This window comes from Giraffa tippelskirchi, chromosome 2 (assembly GCF_054371585.1).
Source record: "Giraffa tippelskirchi isolate mGirTip1 chromosome 2, T2T-mGirTip1v1.2.pri, whole genome shotgun sequence".
In the NCBI taxonomy this organism is placed as follows: Eukaryota; Metazoa; Chordata; class Mammalia; order Artiodactyla; family Giraffidae; genus Giraffa; species Giraffa tippelskirchi.
The window spans coordinates 19,854,094-19,870,550 of NC_137276.1; the positions used below are offsets into that span (position 1 = coordinate 19,854,094).

The 16,457-nt window shown below is 42.8% G+C and overlaps 1 protein-coding gene across 10 annotated transcripts in view; it reads right to left on the minus strand.

Annotated features, from left to right (window-relative positions):
* LOC145525995 (uncharacterized) overlaps positions 1-16,457 on the minus strand; it is a 548,630-nt gene that overhangs the window by 497,276 nt on the left and 34,897 nt on the right. The window contains exon 3 of one of the 10 annotated variants that reach the window (XR_014068632.1): positions 11,243-11,822. The exons of the other annotated variants lie outside the window; for them this stretch is intronic. The gene's annotated coding sequence lies outside the window, so the exon portion shown is untranslated. Of the gene's footprint in view, positions 1-11,242; positions 11,823-16,457 lie in introns of those variants that run through there. 10 annotated transcript variants of the gene reach the window in all.

Sequence of the window (16,457 nt, forward strand, 5' to 3'; positions counted from 1 at the left end):
TGATTATCTGGGTCATGAAGATCTTTTTGTAAACTACCGCACAATTGCACTCATCTCACATGCTAGTAAAGTAATGCTCAAAATTCTTCAAGCCAGGCTTCAGCAATACGTGAACCGTGAACTTCCAGATGTTCAAGCTGGTTTTAGAAAAGGCAGAGGAACCAGAGATCAAATTGCCAATATCCGTTGGATCATCGAAAAAGCAAGAGAGTTCCAGAAAAACATCTATTTCTGCTTTATTGACTATGCCAAAGCCTTTGACTGTGTGGATCACAATAAATTGTGGAAAATTCTGAAAGAGATGGGAATACCAGACCATCTGACCTGTCTCTTGAGAAACCTGTATGCAGGTCAGGAAGCAACAGGTAGAACTGGACATGGAACAACAGACTGGTTCCAAATAGGAAAAGGAGTACGTCAAGGCTGTATATTGTCACCCTGCTTGTTTAACTTCTATGCAGAGTACATCATGAGAAACGCTGGGCTGGAAGAAACACAAGCTGGAATCAAGATTGACGGGAGAAATATCAATAACCTCAGATATGCGGATGACACCACCCTTATGGCAGAGAGTGAAGAGGAACTAAAGAGCCTCTTGATGAAGGTGAAGGAGGAGAGTGAAAAAGTTGGCTTAAAGCTCAACGTTCAGAAAACTAAGATCATGGCATCTGGTCCCATCACTCCATGGGAAATAGATGGGGAAACAGTGGAAACAGTGTCAGACTTTATTTTTTTGGGCTCCAGAATCACTGCTGATGGTGACTGCAGCCATGAAATTAAAAGACGCTTACTCCTTGGAAGGAAGGTTATGGCCAACCTAGGTAGCATATTTAAAAGCAGAGACATTACTTTGCCAACAAAAGTCCGTCTAGTCAAGGCTATGGTTTTTCCAGTGGTCATGTATGGATGTGAGAGTTGGATGGTGAAGAAAGCTGAGCACCGCAAAATTGATGCTTTTGAACTGTGGTGTTGGAGAAGACTCTTGAGAGTCCCTTGGACTGCAAGGAAATCCAATCAATCCATCCTAAAAGAGATCAGCCCTGGGTGTTCATTGGAAGGTCTGATGCTGAAGTTGAAACTCCAATACTTTGGCCACCTCATGCGAAGGGTTGACTCATTGGAAAAGACCCTAATGCTGGGTAGGATTGGGGGCGGGAGGAGAAGGGGACTACAGAGGATGAGATGGTTGGATGGCATCACCGACTCAATGAACATGGGTTTGGGTAGACTCTGGGAGTTGGTGATGGACAGAGAGGCCTGGCGTGCTGCAGTTCATGGGGTCGCAGAGAATCGGACACGACTGAGCGACTGAACTGAACTGAACTGAACAAAGCCCAAAGAGGTGAAGCCACATGACTGGGATTGCCCAGCTGATAAATGGTCCAAACCAAAGCAGCTGGCTCTGGAGTTCATGTGGAAATCCACCACTTGAGTCCTCAGTGGGTAAGCATGTCCCATAAACTATGTTCATCCTACACTTCAGGGGCATCTGGACAAGAGGACTTCGTCTGAAGGAACAAGGAGTCCAGGAAAGGAGAAGAGATACAGAGTTGCCCACAACCCCTCCAAACAGAATAAACCAGAGTCAGGATGGAGAAGGGGCTCCCCTACACCCACCCTTTAAAGCATCTCCTTTGCCCAGTCCCCAAAGATTCACATGAATTTTGGCAATAGAACGTAAAATTAAAGAGCCATTAAAATGAAAACTGCTGGAACGCTGGACAGACTCAGACACTACCAAAGGCAACCCCTGGCTGCAGGCATCGTCCCCTACCTCCTGGGTGTTGTTCAGCTGAGCACAGACGGCAGACAGCAGGGGCAGCCAGAAAATGGGAGGCAGGGCCGCCACTCTTGGCATCCCCTAAGATGGAAAGACTAGAGTAGCAGAGGTGGAAAGATGCCTTGGGTTACCAAGAGGCAAGCAGACATGTTCAGCAGTCTTTTTGGTGGGGGGAGAGGGGCGGTGGCTGGCATCTCTATAGAACACACGAGACAGAAACACAGAAATTCTTCTTTGAGGCTATCATCAAGACCCTACTTTACCCTAAGTTGGTATAATCTAGAAAAGAACAGCCATCTTTACCCCCCAAAAAATTAACAATAAATCAAAATCAGACAGGCACATATGTACATGTACACGCACACAGGTTTCGTATGTGGGTATGTGAATAGACATACGTGTACTCATGTTTCATTTATCATTTTAACAAGTACATACATTTTCTTCCTCCCTGAGTCACTGAGTTGTTTGAAAAAATAGAGAAGAAACTCAACTCTTGGGATTTCTTTAGATTTCTGAACAGAGAGGTTCTTAGAAGAGTCATTTAGGAGAGAAACACTTAGAGCAAACCTCTGGGACAGACTCATAAAATGCATCTTGCCTGTTTACAAGATCCTGCAGCATCTACCCCCGCCCCCATTCCTACCACTCTCTTCCCCACCGCCACACGTGCTGCTCCGTCAGTCAGCGGGGGTACCTGCTTCACCTCCCCAGGAAAGTGTTAGTCCCTCAGTCTGTCAGACTCTGTGGCCCCACAGTCTGTAACCTGCCCAGCTCCTGTGTCCTTGGAATTCTCCAGGCAAGAATACTGGAGTGGGTTGCCATTTCTTTCTCCAGGGGATCTTCCCAACCCGGGGATTGAACCCAGGTCTCCTGCATTGCAGGCAAGTTCTTTACCGGGGAAGCCACCAGGGAAGCCCTGACTGAACTACCAGAGAAGCCCCAAGCTACTTGTAAATCCCTTTGGCTAAGACTGGCTTATTCACTTATATCACTCCCATCCTAGTGCCCAGAAAACAGAGATGAACCCCCAAATCTTTACTCAACATATGGAGGTTGAGATTTGAGAAGCAGACCCTGGTATCAGCTGTCTCAGTGTCACCCTGTCCTCTTGCCTGCCTCACCCTTGAGAGCCACAGTCTCCAATTCTGGAAGGATCTGTGGAGATGGCGTGAGCTGGAAACCAAACCAAGTCAGAGAAGCAGTGTTGAAAGGCACTATGAAGGTCTCTTGTACCATTGTTCATTCAGCAAATGTTAAATGAGCACTTAGATAATACAAGGTAATTCTTAAAACCCGGTGGAAGGTGAAGCAATGAGATTAGTTTACTTCCACAGTTGTCAATCTCTTCTTTTATTGTCCACTTTTAAATCATTAGAAATTTCATTCATGCAGTGAATCAAAATCTTCCCCCTGATAACTTATACCCTTTGATTTGGATATTAGCTTAAACTGCATTTAATTAAACCATAAGAATTTAGTGTAAAACATTAGGGAAAATATATAGGTGAACATATAATCTTAGGTCAGGAGAGATTTTTCTGAATTTGACATAAAAGGAAAAATTGAATAAAAATGTTGATGGATTAAAAATTAAATAAAAATTTTATGGATTTGGCAATATAAAAATTTGAAATATGCATATACTAGCTCAAAGGCAAGAAGCAAAATGAAAAGAAATATTTGCAACCTGGATAACAGATAAAGAGCTAACAGTCAACATTAAAAACATTTACAGTCAACAAACAAAGAATAATACTGACAGAGAAAAATGGGCAAAAGACACAAACAGGCAATTCACAAAAAGACATTTAAAAGGCCAAATATAGAAGAAAATATATTTAACTTCACTAATAATCCAAAACAAACAAATTAAAACAAGATACCACATTTCACTTACCAATCTGACAAGCTATTTTAAAGTCATAATACCCAGTACTAGGGAGAATGTGGGAAAACACAGGTACATTGGTGGCACAGTCTAGGGAACCATTTGGTCACACCCATCAAAAACAACAAAATAAAGCCCTTTAAAATGTTCATACTCCTTTAAATCCTAGAACTTCCACTTCTAGGACTTTATATTAAAGAAATCCTCAAGAGTGTGCACAAAAATTTATGTCCAAGGCTGTTTTTTCCAGCATTCACTGTACTAGAGAAAAACTAAGAGGAAAAACGTACAAAATAAAATTTCATAAATAAATTATGGTTAATCCCTAGAATTCTGAATTCAAGTTTAGAATACTTGAAAATGATGTTGCAACTATTGTATATAGGGTGGATAAACAACAAGGTCTGACTATACAGCACAGAGAACTATATTCAATAACCTCTGATAAACCCTAATGGAAAAGAATATATATAACTGAATCACTTTGCTGTACAGCAGAAATTAACATAAAATTATAAATCAACTATAATTCAGTAAAATAAAATTTTTTAAAAAGTAAAAGGAAATGGTGTTGTGGAAGAATATGACTGTGAAAGTTGTTTATAATAGTGAGCCATTAAGCCAGTTTTCAAACTATGTTCTCTCAAAAATTTTATATTTATATGAACACATGTGTGTGTATTTGCTAGGGAAAAAAACAGGTTATAACTCAATGGGTTAATAGATAATTGTAAGAGATAGAATTAGCGATAATTACTCACCACCACCACCATTTCTATTTCTCTCTCTTCCCTCTGTAATTTTCTAATTTTTTTTGCAATGAATACAAGTTTTTTTCCTAATCATAATGTTTTTATATTTAAGCTAAGATGATGCTGTGAAAGTGCTGCACTCAATATGCCAGCAAATTTGGAAAACTCAGCAGTGGCCACAGGACTGGAAAAGGTCAGTTTTCATCCCAATCCCAAAGAAAGGCAATGCCAAAAAAATGCTCAAACTACCGCACAATTGCACTCATCTCACACGCTAGTAATGCTCAAAATTCTCCAAGCCAGGCTTCAGCAATACGTGAACCGTGAACTTCCAGATGTTCAAGCTGGTTTTAGAAAAGGGTGAGGACCAGTCAGAATGGCTGCTATCCAAAAGTCTACAAGCAATAAATGCTGGAGAGGGTGTGGAGAAAAGGGAACCCTCTTACACTGTTGGTGGGAATGCAAACTAGTACAGCCACTATGGAGAACAGTGTGCAGGTTCCTCAAAAAACTGGGAATAGAACTACCATATGACTCAGCAATCCCACTGCTGGGCATACACACCGAGGAAACCAGAATTGAAAGAGACGTGTGCACCCCAATGTTCATCGCAGCACTGTTTACAATAGCCAGGACATGGAAACAACCTAGATGTCCATCAGCAGACGAATGGATAAGGAAGCTGTGGTACATATACACAATGGAATATTACTCAGCAATTAAAAAAAACACATTTTAATTGGTTCTATTGAGATGGATGAAACTGGAGCCCATTATACAGAGTGAAGTAAGCCAGAAAGAAAAACACCAATAGAGTATACTAATGCATATATATGGAATTTGAAAGATGGTAACGATAACCCTATATGCAAGACAGAATAAGAGACACAGAGGCATAGAACAGTCTTACGGACTCCGAGGGAGAAGGTGAGGGTGGGACGTTCTGGGAGAATAGCATTGAAACATGTATATTATCATATGTGAAACAGAACACCATTCCAGGTTCAATGCATGAGACAAATGCTCAGGGCTGGGGCAATGGGATGACCCAGAGGGATGGGATGGGGAGGGAGGTGGGAGGGGGATTCAGGATGGGGAACACATGTAAACCCATGGCTGATTCATGTCAATGTATGGCAAAAACCACTACAATATTGTAATTAGCCCCCAACTAAAATAAATAAATTTATTAAAAAAAAAAAGAAAGAAAAGGGTGAGGAACCAGAGATCAAATTGCCAACATCCGCTGGATCATCGAAAAAGTAAGAGAGTTCCAGAAAAACATCTATTTCTGCTTTATTGACTATGCCAAAGTCTTTGACTGTGTGGATCACAATAAACTGTGGAAAATTCTGAAAGAGATGGGAATACCAGACCACCTGACCTGCCTCTTGAGAAACCTGTGTGCAGGTCAGGAAGCAACAGTTAGAATGGGACATGGAACAACAGACTGGTTCCAAATAGGAAAAGGAGTACGTCAAGGCGGTATATTGTCACCCTGCTTATTTAACTTATATGCAGAGTACATTATGAGAAACGCTGGGCCAGAAGAAGCACAAGCTGGAATCAAGATTGCTGGGAGAAATATCAATAACCTCAGCTATGCAGATGACACCACCCTTATGGCAGAAAGTGAAGAAGAACTAAAAAGCCTCTTGATGAAAGTGAAAGAGGAGAGTGCAAACGTTGGCTTAAAGCTCAACATTCAGAAAGCTAAGATCATGGCATCTGGTCCCATCACTTGATGGGAAATAGATGGGGAAACAGTGTCAGACTTTATTTTTGGGGGCTCCAAAATCACTGCAGATGGTGATTGCAGCCACGAAATTAAAAGACGCTTACTCCTTGGAAGGAAAGTTATGACCAACCTAGACAGCATATTAAAAAGCAGAGACATTACTTTGCCAACAAAGGTCCGTCTAGTCAAGGCTATGGTTTTTCCAGTAGTCATGTATGGATGTGAGAGTTGGACTGTGAAGAAAGTTGAGCGCCGAAGAATTGGTGCTTTTGAGCTGTGGTGTTGGAGAAGACTCTTGAGAGTCCCTTGGACTGCAAGGAGATCCAACCAGTCCATCCTAAAGGAGATCAGCCCTGGGTGTTCATTGGAAGGACTGACGTTGAAGCTGAAACTCCAATACTTTAGCCACCTCATGCAAATAATTGACTTATTGGAAAAGACCCAGATGCTGGGAAGGACTGAGAGCAGGAGGAGAAGGGGATGACAGAGGATGAGATGGTTGGATGGCATCATCAACTCAAAGGACGTGAGTTTGGGTAAATTCCGGGAGTTGGTGATAGACAGGGAGGCCTGGCGTGCTGCGATTCATGGGATCGCAAAGAGTCAGACACAACTGAGCAACTGAACTGAACTGAAGATTACATTCAGTGCTTTTTTAAGAAACTCCACCACACAATTAGTCTATGTTAAGACTTTTACAAAAAATAAAGCCCTAGGAATTACCCCCTGGTCTTCTATAGCTGACTTTTGGGACCTAAATGCCATCTTTTGCATTATCCCTACAGAATGTCATTCATTTCTGACTTAGAGCCTTCTGGGGTCCTTTTCAACCCCACGCTGCTGTGGACACCTTAACTTTCTGATTCTGTATGTTTGGGAAATTTGATAAGCACATTTCTCTTCCCTCCTCCCCTCCCCAAGGGCAGAGAATTGAGGACGGGCCACTGTGGGGTCATTTCCCTTCTCTAATCCTGCCTGGGCAGTGGATCTGGAAGAATGAGAGACAGAGCAATTTACCAAGTCAGCCCTCAAGACCCACTGGGAGCAGGATGGCAGGGGAAGGGAAACGGAATCAAAACAGAGATTATATGGAGTAGCCACAGAAAAACATTCTGTCTCCAATCTGATTACAGAAAGGGAGAACTCAAACCTCTGGGGCCAGCTCTTCTGGCTGCCTGCCCCATCCACAGACCCAGGCACCATGGGGACCCACTCTGCATCACTCACTTAAATGGCAACAACATCTGACAGACAGAGCACCAAGCCGTGGCCCCGTGTGTCCCTAATGCGGTTAGAGTCGGAGAAATTATTCATCAGAGGATACACTAAAGTGCTTAGTGTCCCCTGGATGCATTAGGGGCAGGTTCTGTCGGCCTCAGTGAAGCACCTCTGCGTATTTATCCTGAAAACTCCTGAGCTGGCTCCACACTGATGCTCCATTACTCATCTCCATGACTCACAGCCAAATGGCCTCTTCACAGCCCCTTTTCTCTCTTCATGCCCTCCAGGACTTTTTGGGGCCATTTGCCACCCTCTTCCCGGGTGCCACAGTCTCCAGCAAAGATGCAAAGGGCCCCTACTTGCTGTCCTCACCCACATCCTCCCACAAACATCCTTCCACATCCCCTGCCTTCCCAATCGGTCCCTGTTCCCCAGCATCATCACCTGTCCTTCCTGTCCTTCTGGACTTGGCTACCTTAACCCTAACCCTTCTCATGATGTCTGCCCTGTTCTCTCTGCCCAGTTCTCATCAGTGGAAAATGGGCCCCTCTCAAGGGCTCTCCCAAAACTTTTTTTTATTGAGTTATAGTTAATGTACAATATAAGTTACAATATAGTGATTCACAATTGTTAAAGGTTATACTCCATTTATGGGCTTCCCTGGTAGCTTAGCTGGTAAGGAATCCGCCTGCAGTGCAGGAGACCCCAGTTCAATTCCTGGGTCGGGAAGATCCCCTGGAGGAGAAGGGATAGGCTATCCATTCCAGTACTCTTGGGCTTCCCTGGTAACTCAGACGGTAAAGAGTCTGCCTACAATGCAGGAAACCTAGGTTCCATCCCTGGGCTGGGAAGATCCCCTGGAGGAGAGCATGGCAACCCACTCCAATATTCTTGTCTGGAGAATCCCCATGGGCAGAGGAGCCTGGAGGGCTTCAGTCCATGGGGTTGCAAAGAGTCAGACACAACTGAGCGACTAAGCAAGCACACATACACACATACTCCTTTTATTGTTTTGAAATACTAGCTATATTCCCTCTGTTGTAGAGTATATCCTTGTAGCTTATTTCATACCTAAGTTTGTACCTCCCACTCCCCTACCTCCATATTGCCCCTCTCCCCTTCCCTTTCCCCACTGACAACCACTAGTTTGTTCTCTATATCTGTGAGTCTGCATTTTTTTGTTATATTCACTAGTTTGTTGTATTTTTTATATTCCATATATAAGTGTTATCATACAGTATTTGTCTTTCTTTGTCTGACTTATTTCACTTAGTATAATACCTTCCAAGTCCATTCATGTTGTTGCAAATGACAAGATCTCATTCTTTTTTATGACCAAGTAATATTCCATTGTGTATGTGTACACCACATCTTCTTTTTCTTTTCATCTGTTGATGGACACTTAGGTTGCTTCCATACCTTGGCTATTGTAAATGGTGCTGCTAGACTTGGGGTGCTTGCATCTTTTCAAATTAGTGTTTTGGAGTTTTTTGGATATATACCCAGGAGTGGAACTGCTGGGTCACATGATAGTTCTATTTTTAGTTTTTTGAGAAATCGCCATACTGTTTCCATAGGACTTCACCAATTTACATTCCCACCACAGGGCATTTTCTTTTCTTTTTCTCTAGCATTTTTCAAACAAGCATGTAAGGGTAGTCAGGTGGGAGAGGCAGGGTGGTGGGGGCTGGAGAGCTGTCATGAGGGAGATTATCAGCTCCTACAGAGAGCAAAGACCACCACCTCCTGCTCCTTCATGCTTTGCATACAGCATAAAACCAAGTACATGGCCCAAGTGTGCATTGGTTTGGGTTTCCTGTACTCTGATTTCTTATGAAAAGAATAACTTTAATATTATTTCTAATAACCACTATTAAACACTTAGCTACCTAATATTTTGAAGCCTGATATTAGGAAAATATCTCTACCAAAGAAACTCATTATAATTATATTATCATCAGTAGTAGTTTAGTGATCACCTTCATTTACTATGCATCTGCTATGAACCAGGTCCATTCTATGCATTCTATGTATACTGTTTCTAATATTACAATAATACCTCAAGATAAGTCCTAAATCTGTGTGAGAAATGGGAAAATTAAGACAAAGAGAGATACAGTGATTTACCTAAGGTCTAATTACTCCAGATTGTGAAGTTAGGATTTAAACCTGAGCTCTAACTCCGTATTCCCATTCTCTCCACTATTCAGTGTTTTCTGGTAAACTTTAAGATGCTTCCTGCAGACTGTGAATTTCTGAGCTCTACTTAAGTATTTTTATTGGGGGAGAGCAGTGTCATGGGTAGGAACAGAATCCTGTAGTTAGGTACATTGGGTTTAAATCCTGGCGCAAGGATGACTAGTTAGTGAGCCTTTGTTCAGGGCACTCATCCTCTTCATGGCTGAGTTTCCTCATCTGTGAAAAGGCAAGTTAGCTCAGTGACATCCCAGCTATTGCAGTCCTGTGTACTCTGCATGTTAAGGCAATGAGCTCATTAATCCCTAAGAACAGCCCGACAAGAAAGGCATAATCAACTTAGCAAGGAGACTTTTGAGGTGAAGGGTTGGAAAGAGTTTTGAAACCATCACAACTTGGAAGATCCCTCAGGATTTTTTTTAATTCAAAAGTAGTTTGTAAGTTGTTTGTAAACTGTTTTATGGTTTATAGAATGCTTATGATGAGCACATGTTCAGAGACATTGGGTTTATCAGTTGTCCTGGCAACCTGAGAAATATTTGTCAGGGCATGACAGGTAGAAGGGAGCCCTGTGATTTTAGTAGCTCATTTAAAATCCTTCCTTCAACAGGTCCTTAATGCCAGTAGGTCAAAATTCAATGCTTGAACTTGCCCTATAGGAATCTATCAAGCTAGCCTCAGGCCAAATTACCAGTCATCATCTCAAACACTAACCTTCCATTCCTGCATACCGCAAGCTTCTACTTTTACCCAATTCTAATGTCCCCTGCCTAGTAGAGCCTTCACTGATTTCTGTGAAAGGAGGTCATTGCCAGTAGGTCAAAATTCAATGCTTGAACTTGCCCTATAGGAATCTATCAAGCTAGCCTCAGGCCAAATTACCAGTCATCATCTCAAACACTAACCTTCCATTCCTGCATACCGCAAGCTTCTACTTTTACCCAATTCTAATGTCCCCTGCCTAGTAGAGCCTTCACTGATTTCTGTGAAAGGAGGTCATTGCCAGTAGGTCAAAATTCAATGCTTGAACTTGCCCTATAGGAATCTATCAAGCTAGCCTCAGGCCAAATTACCAGTCATCATCTCAAACACTAACCTTCCATTCCTGCATACCGCAAGCTTCTACTTTTACCCAATTCTAATGTCCCCTGCCTAGTAGAGCCTTCACTGATTTCTGTGAAAGGAGGTCATTGTTACTCCATCCTTGTTACCAAGGTCCTTATGAACACCTCTCTACTGCAGTGCTTCTTAATATCATGTGTTAATTAAAAGTTTATGTGTCTGTCTCCTCTCTTAGTCAGGGATAGTGAGCTGCTTAAGGGTTGGGGGTCACATCCTAGTCATTTTCCAACCTGTACATGTCAAGTACTGAGTAAATAAATCAGTAAATAACTTTCAAAGTTAGTGAAAAAAAATCACTCCGGCAGACCAAAATTTTGTTTGATCTTAATAAACAGTAGCTCCCTCAACCTCATCATCCTCAAGATCATGAAGATTCCACCAATAGAGCCTGTGTATCTGAGAAAACTTAAGACCCTTGATGGAAGATTTTCTTGCATTGGTCTCCTAAATAATCAGTGTCAATCAAAAGGCTTTCTTAGAGGTCTCAAATATAACTATCTTCCTCGTACAGTCAATCTGCTGTGAGATGGCAAAAGCACAAGGACTTTCAAAGGTTGATTTATTGCTCTTGCAGGAACACGGACACCTGTGTTCACAGGGACAGCACATGGTGGGCAGCCTGGTAAATATTTGCAGCATGATGAATATTTACGGTGTAAGGCATCTCTCCCATAGTGCCAGCTTGGAAGTCAACTGTCCACACACCTCTGGTTCAACCACTTCAGTTATGAAGGAGCAAGTGGCATTGCAAGGAAAAAAAGCATTGTTAGAAGACTCAGGTTTAAGTCCTAGCCCTGCTACTTAGCAGCTGGGTGACTTCAGGCAGATCACTTGCCTCTCTGGGAAAGTGTCCTCATCTGTAAAGTGGGGTTAATTTCCCTCGTCTTGCAGGGACGTCACAAAATCAGTACATCAGAAGGTATCTAGCATAGGCCTGACGGGGTGGTCTGTGATCATCTGCAGGGTATGAACTTGGTTCTGTGGCTTTGCTCAACTTTTTTCATGATGCTCAGCTTCAGGACCGAGAATTGTATTCATATCCATCTTGTTGCTGCTGCTGTTTAGTCTCTGAGTCACATCCAACGCTTTCACAACCCCATGGACTGTAGCCTGCCAGGTTCTCTGTGGGATTTCCAAGGCAAGAATACAGAGTGGGTTGCCATTTCCTTCTCAGGAGATCTTCCGAACCCAAAGAACAAACCTGCATGTCTTGCATTGGCAGGTGGGTTCTTCATCACTGAACCACCTAGGAAGCCCCCATAACCATATACCAGCATCCAAAACAAGAGGATGAAGGAAGAGTAGAGAACAGAAAGGGAAGGCTGATTCCTTAGAAGAAAGATGCTTTATCCAGTTGGACTAGAGGTGGAACTAAGAGAAAATGTCAGGGAAAACCATCACATACACACATACCTCAGACACTGAGTATGACACTGGGGATAAATTCAGAGAGACATCTAGTTTATTTTGGCTCTATAAAATTTGACAAAGTACTCCCCTTATGGGAACTACTTACCATGTGTGCCCAATTTTATGCCATTCACATTATTAAATAAAAGGTTGGCCTATGTTGGTTATAGGTCAGTATGCATGCTGCATCTCATATATTGCCTATTTGTTGCAGTCAACAGTTACTATTTTTAAAAATGAAAGAGGAGTATGTTGGCTCTGGCTTTTATTCCTATTTGTGATCAGAGAAAGGGCAAGTTAAAAAATATTTGGATGTACCCATTCATATGACAATTAATCAACAAAAAATATAAAATAACAAATGTTGGTGAGGATATGGAGAAACTGGAATCCTTGTGCATGGCTAGTGGGACTTTGGACTGGCACAGCCACTATGGAAAACATCATAACAGTTCCTCCAAAAGTTAAACATAAACATAGTATATAGGGACTTCCCTGGTGGTCCAGTGGCTAAGACTCCGCACTTCCAATGCAGTGGGCCTGGGTTCAATGCCTGGTCAGGAAACCAGATCCCACATGGTCAAACTAAGACCTGGAACAGCCAAATAAATAAATAAATATGTTTTTAAAAATACTATATAATCCAGCCATTCCACTTCTGGATATACATCCTTTAGGATTAAAGGCAGAAACTGAAACAGATATTTATATACCAGTGTTCATAGTAGCATCATTCATAGTAGCCAAAAGGTGGATACAACAACCCAAATGTCCAACAAAAGATGAGCTGATAAACAATATGTAGTATATACATAAAGTGGAGTATTACTCATCCTTAAAAAGGAAGGAATTCTGATACAATGCTACAACATGGATGAATCTTGAAGACATCATGCTAAGTGAAATAAGCCAGACGTAAAAGGACAATTATTGTTAGATTCTACTTGTATGAAGCAAGTAAAACAACCAAATTCATACAGACAGAAAGTAGAATGGTGGCTACGAGAGGTAAGGAGGAAGAGGCAATGGAGGATTATTGTGAATGGGTACAGAATTTCTGTTCGGGGTGATGCAAAGCTCTGGAGCTAGACAATGATGATGACTATACAACCTTGTGAATGTACTTGACATCACTGAATTCTACCAAACATGGTTAAAACTTTATGCTTTGTCTACTTTACCACAATTTTTAAAAACTTTAAAATACAGACGGAACACATTTCTGTGATACAGTGATTGGGATGGCTCTCAATTTCTCCTCGTTTCAATATAATAGCTGGCAACGAGCGAAACGTCCCAACGTCAGTGCATTTCTGGAGACCTGAATTTAGAGGGATCCTGAAGGGACCCACTTTTCAATTCCTCCTCATGAATGCCCCAAATCCTGCCAACAGGGTTAGGAAAAGGTCGAAGGAGGCCATTCTTTCTGGAGCCTGGGACTCCCTGGCAGGTCCTTAATGGAAAACAACCCACCATCATCCTGTTCTGAGCTTCTATATCCAGTCACCAAATGACCAGCCGGGGCTCCTCAGAATCCAGTTAGGTAGCCAGAACTAATTTAACAGACTGGTGATATAGACCTAATAGCTTAACAGGCTACCTCTCCCAGAAATCATATTTGCAATCTCATTGGGTTTTCTGGAGACAATAGTTTAAATTGAAATGGCAAATACAAATCTGCTCCCTCTACAAATATTTGTTACTATGGGACACACAGCAACATAGCAATAGAATACTTTTCCTTTCAAGGATGTTTGGGTCACATGCTGCAGGTAGCTGCAGATCAGGCCTCAGTTCATCGACCGCAAAGGAAAGAGCAGAACGCGGAACATGGCAGAGAACCAAGGGCACCTCTGTTTCATGTCAGTCTCAGCCTATAGATCAACCAGTCAGTCCTAAAAGAAAATGACCAAGAATATTCATTAGAAGGACTGATGCTGAAGCTGAAGCTCCAATATTTTGGCCACATGATTCGAAGAGCCGACTCTGATGCTGGGAAAGATTGAGGACAGGAGGCAAGGGGGCAACAGAAGATGAGATGATTGGATGGCATCACCAACTCAACGGACATGAGTTTGAGCAAACTCCAGGAGAGAGTGAAGGACAGGGAAGCCTGGCGTGCTGCAGTCCATGGGGTCACAAAGAGTCGGACAGGACTGAGCAACTAAACAACAACAGCCTATAGGTAGTGAGGCTAGAAATGCCAGGAGGCACTCACCTGGACCCAGGTTCCCTTCAGAACCTGTTGTGACTGGACCACCCCTTGTGGTGCAAATTGTGATTACAAGACACCCTCAGCAATAACTATCAGGAAATTTTGAAAGACAGTATTTGTTACTCACAAGTCTTAGAAGGTACACAGCACACCTGAGGCCACACAGCAAGGTTTCCTGGGCAGGGGTTGGGGAGAAAGAGCCTGGGGTTCTGCTTTTATTGGGGCTGAGGGTGAGGCCTAGCATTCCATAGGTTTACTCTTTATCTGTGAATTTAAAACATAAGAGTGGGAATTAAAGCTCAAAGAGAAAAGAAAACAAGAACTGCACCACCAGGCCGTCATCAAAACCAGCCAAAGATCTCTGAAACAAAGAAACTTGCCTGGGGTGGGGGAAGGCGGCCTGGGTCTATATCCAGTCGTGTGGCTGGCAGTGTGTGTTCAACACGTTTACTTGAGGGTGCCTCTTTCAAGTGGATGCCCGAACAATCCAAGCTTAAATCAGGCACTCACCTTACAAAACGAAAAACCAACTGTGAAGGCTTAGTGCTACACTCTCTAAACCTCTAAGCACAGGTCCCCCAGCCTGGAACAGAGACTCCTGTGCCGTGTTCTCTCTGGGGCCTTTTCAGATCTAAATTGCACTGATTACACTCTGCTATGATATTCAACAGCTCAGCTCCAGCCACACAAGCCTCTCAAGTTTCTCACCTGAGCCACATTTCAAACAGAGGCCTTGGTGAGTAAATAACACTGCCTTCCCGCCCAGTTAATCCCATACGTTTCCTGAACAAGGGCAAGGCCAGTGTTGGGGTTATTGGATCACCACCTCCCCCCACCAGGTTCCAGCCAAATTCCATTAACTCAAAGCTGGTCTTTTAAAATAGACTGAAACTCATTCCCAGATGAGCAGGGGCAGAGCCCTAGAGGAACCTTGTTTTTGCTGGCCAAAAGCAGAAAAGATGAGCGCCCCAAAATGGCTTTGGCCCAAGAGAGTAAGGGGTTGATCCTTGCAGGAGGCAGAAAAGAACTGGGAGATGGGGTGGATGGTTCTATGAAGAGAAGGCGCCATGGCAAGCTGTTCCTCCTCTCCCAGCGCTCCCGGGCAGCTCAGGACATAGCCTTCTCTGACAAGCAATCAGGCAGAAGCATGGAAGGAAGGACTGAAGGGGAACCTTGGGCTCAGGGCAAGGTGCCCAGCACCCACTCAACTGACTGAATAAGTCAGCCCAAGGCAAAATGATAGGATACTGAAAGAGGAACTCCCCAAGTTGGTAGGTGCTACTGGAAATCAGTGGACAAATAACTCCAGAAAGAATGAAGGGATGGAGCCAAAGCAAAAACGATACCCAGTTGTGGATGTGACTGGTGATAGAAGCAAGGTCCGATGCTGTAAAGAGCAATATCGCATAGGAACCTGGAATGTTAGGTCCATGAATTAAGACAGATTGGAAGTGGTCAAACAGGAGATGGCAAGAGTGAATGATGACATTCTAGGAACCAGCGAACTAAGATGGACTGGAATGGGTGAATTTAACTCGGATGACCATTATATCTACTACCGTGGGCAGGAATCCCTTAGAAGAAATGGAGTAGCCATCATGGTCAACAAAAGAGTCTGAAATGCAGTACTTGGATGCAATCTCAAAAACGACAGAAAGATCTCTGTTCGTTCCCAAGGCAAACCATTCAATATCATGGTAATCTAAGCCTATGCCCCAATCAGTAACACTGAAGAAACTGAAGTTGAATGGTTCTATGAAAACCTACAAGACCTTTTAGAACTAACACCCAAAAAAGATGTCATTTTCATTATAGGGGACTGGAATGCAAAAGTAGGAAGTCAAGAAACACCTGGCGTAACAGGCAAATTTGGCCTTGGAGTACAGAATGAAGCAGGGCAAAGACTAATAGAGTTCTGCCAAGAGAATGCACTGGTCATACAAACACCCTCTTCCAACAACATAAGAGAATACTCTATACATGGACATCACCAGATGGTCAACACCGAGATCAGATTGATTATATTCTTTGCAGCCAAAGATGGAGAAGCTCTATACAGTCAGCAAAAACAAGACCGGGAGCAGACTGTGGCTCAGACCATGAACTCCTTATTGCCAAATTCAGACTTAAAT